Source organism: Pristiophorus japonicus, unplaced genomic scaffold (assembly GCF_044704955.1).
Source record: "Pristiophorus japonicus isolate sPriJap1 unplaced genomic scaffold, sPriJap1.hap1 HAP1_SCAFFOLD_3739, whole genome shotgun sequence".
In the NCBI taxonomy this organism is placed as follows: Eukaryota; Metazoa; Chordata; class Chondrichthyes; family Pristiophoridae; genus Pristiophorus; species Pristiophorus japonicus.
Window position 1 is genome coordinate 5,964 of NW_027253587.1, and position 8,277 is coordinate 14,240.

Sequence of the window (8,277 nt, forward strand, 5' to 3'; positions counted from 1 at the left end):
CAACCAACATCACTAAAACAGATGATCTGGTCATTATCACATTGCTGTTTGTGGGAACTTGCTTGTGCGCAAATTGGCTGCTGCGTTTCCTACATTACACCAGTGACTGCATTCCAAAAGTACTTCATTGGCTGTGAGGTGCTTTGGGACATCCTGAGGTGGTGGAAGGTGCTATATAAATGCAAGTTCTTTCTTTCTATAAACATTTTACTCGATTAACACAATTAAAAAAAACATGAAAAGTTGGAATTTAAAGGTATAAAGTTTATTAAAGTTAATTCATTTTCAAAGATGCTTTCCATCACATCTATAAAAAGTATGAGCAAGATCATGCTTTGTAGAGTAGTGAGAAAAAATGCGGGAAGAGTCAATCTATGAACTGACGATACTGTTGTCATCTTTTCAACACTCCACAGTGACATCATTGCGCACAATACTAACGTTACTCTTTACAAAAGTCACTCTTAAGAATTGGGAATTAAAAGAAATTACAGTATTTTACACTGGAAAAAAATTCAACACAGTCACAAGTCACTTCAAAGCAAAAGCAAGTCCAACGTTGTTCCTCAGAGACAACATGAACACTGGTGGAATTGAAGGGCCTTCTCCATCCTTCCACTAATCCCCTTTTCATTTTGGGAGTTGCAAAGACTTTTTAATAATGGGATGTTTTCTTATTAGGAGGAAATACATCTTTAGTATTTAAAATTCCAAGACTATCAGAAATTATAAATGGAAATGATGAAGCTCTTCTACAGAATGAACTTTGGCACACTGGCATGTAAACATTTCATTTGAAAAAAAAATTATCAAACCCCATGTTCAGCAGCAGTAGAATTTCTCTTTCCAACAATGAACTCGGCAGTTCCACGTTGTGTAGTTTCTGCTTTTAAAGTTGGTAATAAAATCGCTGTCTGCCCTTTCACATAAACAAAGACATGGGAGAGAAAGAGAGAGAGACACATAGAGTGTGACAGAGTAAGAGAGAGCGAGAGACAGAGACACTCACAGAGGGAGAGGTAGAGAGGAGACAGACAGGTATGGAGGGAGAGAGAAGTGAGAGGTATAGAGAGAGGGAGACAGAGAGAGAGAGATGTCTCTTATTTTAATCATCCTTTCGTACTCCTGACTGCCAGACACTTTTATTGCATTGTGGTTACTAAATCCTAACAGTGTAACCTGACAAGACAGTCATCAATTTGGTAGACTAAATAAATATAAATGGAATAAGACTTTACAGAAAATTGATATTAAGCAAGACGTACTTGTCAGCAGAGGTGACCTCGAGAAGCAGTGGCACACACAAACCATTTTCTTTTTAAGATAGCTCCTGCTTTTTCACTTGGCAACTATTTTATAACAATTCCTCTTAAGCCTTCCAACAGGCAAAAAAAACCCGTGAAGATACTACCACTGCTAATGGTGCGTTGTGATCACCTAGGAATTTGGCTCTGTTGTTGTTACTCAACCTGGGAGAAGCAAGGCACCGGTTAGATACCACTTTGAAAAAGTCACTGCTGAAAAAGCTAGCGGGCAAATTCTCGGAGGGGTTTACAGAAAGTGCAGGCTGGAATCACAAACAAAAGGAATAATGTTGGTGCTGTTACAGTCACTTAACATGGCTACTTACGTAATAAATATAAAACACCTGTGAATTGTCAACAGGCTTTGATCCATTAAATAACATTTAGCAATGTGTTTGTGCCTCGCAATTACAGGTTACACCCACTCCCAGCCCCTCAAGCACACAAAGAACTAAGAAAAGTGCCACGGTTTAGTTGAATGTAGTAAAGACAAACCAAAATGCAAGTACAGCGTGTGGCTCTTGTTTGGTTTCTTTTGGATAGGGTTTCATTTCCCTACATCTAACTCTCTTTGTTCAATCAGTTATTATTGGCTTACAAAATCCATTATATGCTGAATTACAGGAGATATGGAGTCTGCAAATTCTGCAGTGAAAACTGATCAGAAAAAGCACAGTAGCTTTGCATTTGGACGACAGATCCGATACAAAAATTAACTGTAAAAATAACATGCGAATTCAGAAACACTGCGGAGCTGGACACCAGACCTCTTTCCAGGCGTTAATGTTTTGACTGTTCGATGAGCTCATAAGCAGCCTTCATTATTAGTGCAGTGCATTTCCTATAAAACTGAAATCTATATTGGGAAACTTCCACAAGAGAAGAACTGAACTGGTTCTTGTTAGGGATGGAAGTATGTGTACCGTCCTATTTAACTGTTTTACCTAACTCTACATCAGAAAGGAGGGAGGGGTAAATGAAAAAGTAATATATCTATAGTAACTGGAACCATGAGTTTTGAAACTCGATACATTAATTCAAGAAAAGGTGGAATATGGAACTCTTTCAAAAATCGAGGTATATGGTTGAATGCAAACTTAATTTAAATATTGTCCACATTGAAAGTTCCAAAATGTAGCGGTCCCGATGTATTACTGCTGTAAATTAAGTGTGAATTTCCACTGTTGTGAAAGGGATGAACTGCAGACTTCCACTGTGAGCCCACCGCTCCTGGTGTTCCGACTGTCCAGGCACAAGTTGCTTCCCACATGCCTTAGTTTTGCATTGTTCTCAATTTGTTCCCATTTCTGTAAAGGAGTTGTATCACCAAGAGTAGGTTAGTGTGCTAAATGAGTTATAAAAACAGCTCAAAATTGTAAGTATTTACAGCACTGAAACAGGCCATTCGGCCCAACAGATCCATGCTGGTGTTTATGCTCCACACAAGCCTCCTCCCATCCCTCTTTATCTCACCCTATCAGCATAACCCTCTATTCCTTTCTCCCACTTGTGCTTATCCAGCTTCTTCTTGAATGTATCTACACTATTCACCTCAACTACTCCTTGTGGTAGCGAGTTCCACATTCTAACCACTCTGGGTAAAGAAGTTTCTCCTGAATTCCTTATTGGATACAAAAGTATGGAGCACTGTAGGGATATAGTATCTTTTGACATTGAATAGGGGGATAACATTAAAACTGAGTAAGAATTAGACAATGTGCTAGTGATATTGAATGATGAGATTAGTAATGAAATAAGTACATTTAAAATGAAAAGAGGGGATATATTAAATAAACTAATCAAACGCAAAGGATAAAACCCGTGGTCCGAATGGATTGTATCCACGCAATTTGAAAGAATCTAGGGAAGAGATAGCAGAAGCATTACTACACATATTTAATAATTTGTTAGAAAAAGGAATAGTGTCAGAGGACAGGCAGATAGATAACATAATACCTATATTTAAGAACATGTCCAGAGAATTACAGACCAGCCAGCTTAACATCGGTGGTAGGGTAAATAATAGAATCCTGACGAAAGGAGAAAATAGAAGAACTAGAAACCAAAAATATATTCATGAATAGTCAGCATGGATTTTAAAAGGGAAAGTCTTGCTGGACCAACCTCACTGAATTTTTTGAAGAGGTAACAGAGAGAGCAGACAATGGTAGACAACATTTAGATTTGAATATGGGGAATATGATTAAGAAGTTTGCAGACGATACTAAAATTGGCTGTGTGGTTGATAATGAAGAGGAAAGTCATGGGCTGCAGGAGGATATCAATCTACTGGTCAGGTGGGCCAAGCCGTATACACATTAAGCGCTAGGCACTTAATAGTGTAGATGAACAAAAGGGACCTTGGAGTGCTTGTCCACAGATCCCTGAAAGTAGCAGGCCAGGTGGATAAGGTGGTTAAGAAGGCATACGGAATGCTTGCCTTTATTGGCCAGGGCATAGAATATAAGAGCAGGGAGGTTATGCTTAAATTGTATAATACTTTGGTTAGGCCACAACTGGAGTATTGCGTGCAGTTCTGGTCGCTGTATTATAGGAAGGACATGATTGCACTAGAGAGGGTGCAGAGGAGATTTACTAGGATGCTGCCTGGAATGGAGAATATTAGTTATGAGGACAGATTGGATAGGCTGGGTTTGTTCTCATTGGAACAGAGGAGGTTGAGAGGAGACCTCATTGAGGTGTACAAAATATTGAGGGGCCTGGACACAGTGGATAGTAAGGGTCTATTTCCATTGGTGGAGGGGTCTATTACGAGGGGGAATATTTTAAGGTGGTTGGTGGACGGTTTAGAGGGGATTTGACGGGGGGGGGGGGGGTTCTTTACGCAGAGGGTTGTAGGGATCTGGAAGAGTGTTGGATGCAGAAACCCTCACCACTTTTAAGAGATGGTTGGACAGGCACTTAAAAGTGCAGTAACCTGCAGGTAATTGGGATTAGACTGGACAGCGCAGATATGATGGTAAGTACAGCAGGGAATAGAATACGGCCAGGGTGATCCTCGACTAGTTTCGATCGCCTGGATGGGTCGGAGAGGAATTTTCCCAGATTTTTTCTCCCTAAATTGGCCTGGGTTTTTATCTGGCTTTTGCTTCTCCCAGATCACATGGCTCTGGTTGGGGTGGAGTGTAGCATGTTTTAGTTTAAGGGGTGTCGCAGTTGTGTGAGGCGGACTGGTTGGGCTGGGTGCTCTTTGTCTTTCTGTCATTGTTCATAGGTTTATATGTAACCTTCAGGGCTGGTGACCGAGGGCCGTGTGGCTCTTTGTTGGCCGGCGCGGACACGATGGGCCGAAATGGCCTCCTTCTGCGCTGTAAATTTCTATGTTTCTATGATAATGCAGTAAATGTAATTTATCTAGATTTTCAAAAGGCCTTCGATAACATAACCCATAATAGACTGATGAATAAGGTCAGAGAATGCGGAGTCAGAGGACAATTAGCAGAATGGATAGCTAGCCAAGAGTAGGGGTAAAGTGTAGCTATTCATAGTGGCAGAAGGTGGGTAGTGGTGTTCCACAAGGATCAGTGCTGGGACTGTTGTTCACAATTTATATTAACGATTTAGACTTTGGAATCAAAAACACAATTTCTAAATTTGAGGATGATATCAAATAGTCAATACTGAGTACGATTGCAACAAATTACAGGACGACATTAAGAAACTTGTAGAATGGGCATATAATTGGCAAATGAAATTCAAAACAGAATAGGGAGGTCATTTATTACTTGGAGGATGCAAGTCTAGCTGGGATAGAGGAACAAAGGGATCTCGGAGTACAAATACACAAATCACTAAAAGTTGCGACACAGGTTAACAAGGCCATTAATAAAAACAAACCAAGTACTAGGGTTTATTTCTAGAGGTTTAGAATTGAAAAGTAGGGAAGTTATACTAAACCAGTTTCGAACCTTAGTTCAACCACACTTAAGAGTACTTCGTACAGTTCTGGTCCCACATTATAAAAAGGATATAGAAGCACTAAAGAGGGTGCAGAGAAGATTTACAATGATGATATCAGAAATGCGAAGGTATACATATCAGGAAATGATGAACAGGCTGGGTCTCTTTTCTCTTGAAAAAGGGCTGAGGGGTGACCTAATAGAGGTCTTTAAAATTATGAAAGGTTTTGATAGAGTGGATACAGAGAGAATATTTCCACTTGTGGGGAAGAGCATAACTAGAGGCCATCATTAGAAGATAACCACCAAAAAATCCAATCGGGAATTCAGAAGAAACTTCTTTACCCAGAGAGTGGTGAGAATGTGGAACTCGCTACCACAGGGAGTGGTTGAATCGAATAGTATCGATGTATTTAAGGGGAGGCTAGATAAGCGTATGAGGGAGAAGGAAACAGAGGGTTATGCTCTGAAAAGATGGGAGGAGGCTCGAGTGGAGCATATACACCGGCGTGGATTGGATGGGCCGAATGGTCTGTATCTGTGTCGTACATCCTCTGTAGTTAATGATAAAGGTTACTTTTTCTAAAAATGGTATAAATAAGGCTAATCAAGCTTCACTCAGTAGGAACTTTAGCTACCCCTTTGAGGAGGGGCACCGTGAATGACCTGGACAGGCCAATTGCTCACTTTACACGGGAGTTTTCAGGGAATAAGACTGCGTGTACTGCTCTGTATGTAGTCTTAAGATCAATGTTTTGAAAAAATAATACTATCCCCTAGCTTTCGCGAAGCTGCGATTACCCAACAAGCACCCTTAGCATTAACCGCTGCTACAACATTCGTTACCTACCTGTCTGCTGTCATTGTCTCTGCATCCTTGCAGCTTTATGAGGGAACCGGCGACCTGGTCTACCACAGTAAGGCACAAATCCATGTGTTTCACCGACTTGTCTTTCGTTAGTGCCCATTCCTAACCAAATAAACCCAGAAAGACACTGAAGAGTTGTTTCAGGCCAGGACTGATACTTGTATATCTTCCCCCCGCCTCACACACCCACCACCTCCCCTCCTCACACACCCACCCACCCCACACACACCCCCACCCCCCCCTCCAAACATCCCGCAACCCCACCCCCCACCCCACACCCCCATCCCCTCCCCCACACACCCACCCCCCCCACCAAACATCCCCCCACCCCACCCCCACACACCCACCCCCTCCCCCACGCACCCACCCATCCCCTCCCCCACACACCCACCCCCCCACCCCCTCCCCCACACACCCCCTCCCACACCCCCATCCCCCCCCCACCCTCATCCCCTCCCCCACACACACCCACCCCCCCTCAAAACATCCCCACCCCCATCCCCCCCCACACACCCACCCACATCCCCTCCCCACCCCCCTCACACACCCACCCCCCCCCACACACACCCACCCCCCCTCACACACATCCCCCCCGCTCCAAACATCCCCCACCCCATCCCCTCCCCCACACACACCCACCCTCCTCCACAACCTCCCCCCACACCCCCCCCAAAAAAAACCATCCTCCAGCACACCCCCCCCCCCTCCCACGCACACACACCCCCTCCCCCACGCACCCCCCCCCCCACGCACACACACCCCCTCCCCCACGCACCCCCCCCCCCACGCACATGCCCCCCCCCACGCACACGCCCCGCTCCCACGCACACGCCCCGCTCCCACGCACACGCCCCCCTCCCACGCACACGCCCCCCTCCCACGCACACGCCCCCCTCCCACGCACACGCCCCCCTCCCACGCACACGCCCCCTTCCCACGCACACGCCCCCCTCCCACGCCACACACACCCCCCACACCACCCCCCCCGCCCCCCTCCCACGCCACACACACCCCCCACACCACCCCCCCCACACACCCCCCCCCCCACACACACCACCCCCCCCCCACACACACCACCCCCCCCACACACACACACCCCCACCCCACACACACACACACACACACCCCCACCCCACACACACACACACACACCCCCACCCCACACACACACACACCCCCACCCCACACACACACACACCCCCACCCCACACACACACACACCCCCACCCCACACACACACACACACCCCCACCCCACACACACACACCCCCACCCCACACACACACACCCCCACCCCACACACACACACCCCCACCCCACACACACACACCCCCACCCCACACACACACACCCCCACCCCACACACACACACACCCACCCCACACACACACACCCCCACCCCACACACACCACCCCCCCACCCCACACACACCACCCCCCCCACACACACACACACCCCCACCCTACACACACACACACCCCCACCCCACACACACACACACCCCCACCCCACACACACACACACCCCCACCCCACACACACACACCCACACCCCCACCCCACACACACACACCCACACCCCCACCCCACACACACACCCCCACCCCACACACACACACACACCCCCACCCCACACACACACACACACCCCCACCCCACACACACACACACACACCCACCCCACACACACACACCCCCACCCCACACACACACACCCCCACCCCACACACACACACCCCCACCCCACACACACACACACCCCCACCCCACACACACACACACCCCCACCCCACACACACACACACCCCCACCCCACACACACACACACCCCCACCCCACACACACACACACCCCCACCCCACACACACACACCCCCACCCCACACACACACACACCCCCACCCCACACACACCACCCCCCCACACACACACACACAAACACCCCCACCCCCACACACACAAACACCCCCACCCCACACACACACACACCCCCACCCCACACACACACACCCCCACCCCACACACACACACACCCCCACCCCACACACACACACCCCCACCCCACACACACACACCCCCACCCCACACACACACACCCCCACCCCACACACACACACTCCCACCCCACACACACACACTCCCACCCCACACACACACACCCCCACCCCACACACACACACCCCCAC

General features: G+C 47.5%; 1 long non-coding RNA gene across 1 annotated transcript; it reads right to left on the reverse strand.

Moving 5' to 3' along the window:
• Positions 1-249: 249 nt before the first annotated feature.
• Positions 250-6,190, reverse strand: LOC139250441 (uncharacterized). The gene is made up of 2 exons (XR_011591303.1): positions 6,075-6,190; positions 250-2,611 (listed from the first exon to the last, which is right to left on the reverse strand). It is a non-coding gene; the product is annotated as an uncharacterized lncRNA (long non-coding RNA).
• Positions 6,191-8,277: the final 2,087 nt, after the last annotated feature.